Raw genomic sequence first — 947 nt, forward strand, 5'->3', positions numbered from 1 at the left:
ACTTCCATCTGAAGATCCTTTTCAGTTCTTAACTGAATTTTTGCAGATCTGTGATACTGTTAAGACTAATTGAGTAGATCCCGAGGTCTACAGGCTTATGCTTTTCCCGTTTGCTGTAAGAGACAGAGCTAGAGTATGGTTGGACTCTCAACCTAAGGATAGCCTGAACTCTTGGGATAAGCTGGTCACGGCTTTCTTAGCCAAGTTCTTCCCTCCTCAAAAGCTTAGTAAGCTTAGAGTGGATGTTCAAACCTTCAGATAGAAAGAAGGAGAATCCTTCTATGAAGCTTGGGAGAGGTACAAGCAACTGACCAAAAAGTGTCCTTCTGACATGCTTTCAGAATGGACCATCCTGGATATATTCTATGATGGTCTGTCTGAATTAGCTAAGATGTCATTGGATACTTCTGCAGGTGGATCCATTCATCTAAAGAAAACGCCTGCAGAAGCTCAAGAACTCATTGACATGGTTGCTAATAACCAGTTTATGTACACTTCTGAGAGGAATCCTGTGAGTAATGGGACGCCTCAGAAGAAGGGAGTTCTTGAAATTGATACTCTGAATGCCATATTGGCTCAGAATAAAATATTGACTCAGCAAGTCAATATGATTTCTCAGAGTCTGAATGCAATGCAAGCTGCATCCAACAGTACTCAAGAGGCATCTTCTGAGGAAGAAGCTTATGATCCTGAGAACCTTGCAATAGCAGAGGTGAATTACATGGGTGAACCCTATGGGAACACCTATAACCCCTCATGGAGAAATCACCCAAATTTCTCATGGAAGGATCAACAAAAGCCTCAACAAGGCTTTAATAATGGTAGAAGAAACAGGTTTAACAATAGTAAACCTTTTCCATCATCCACTCAGCAACAGACAGAGAATTATGAGCAGAATCCATCTAGCTTAGCAAATTTAGTCTCTGATTTATCTAAGGCCACTCTGA

At 41.1% G+C, this 947-nt stretch overlaps 1 non-coding gene across 1 annotated transcript; it reads right to left on the reverse strand.

Annotated features, from left to right (window-relative positions):
* Positions 1-229: 229 nt before the first annotated feature.
* Positions 230-337, reverse strand: LOC148544315 (small nucleolar RNA R71). The gene has a single exon (XR_015901516.1). It is a non-coding gene; the product is annotated as a small nucleolar RNA R71 (small nucleolar RNA).
* Positions 338-947: the final 610 nt, after the last annotated feature.

Source organism: Arachis ipaensis, chromosome B9 (genome assembly GCF_059453495.1).
Source record: "Arachis ipaensis isolate K30076 ecotype BB chromosome B9, ASM5945349v1, whole genome shotgun sequence".
In the NCBI taxonomy this organism is placed as follows: Eukaryota; Viridiplantae; Streptophyta; class Magnoliopsida; order Fabales; family Fabaceae; genus Arachis; species Arachis ipaensis.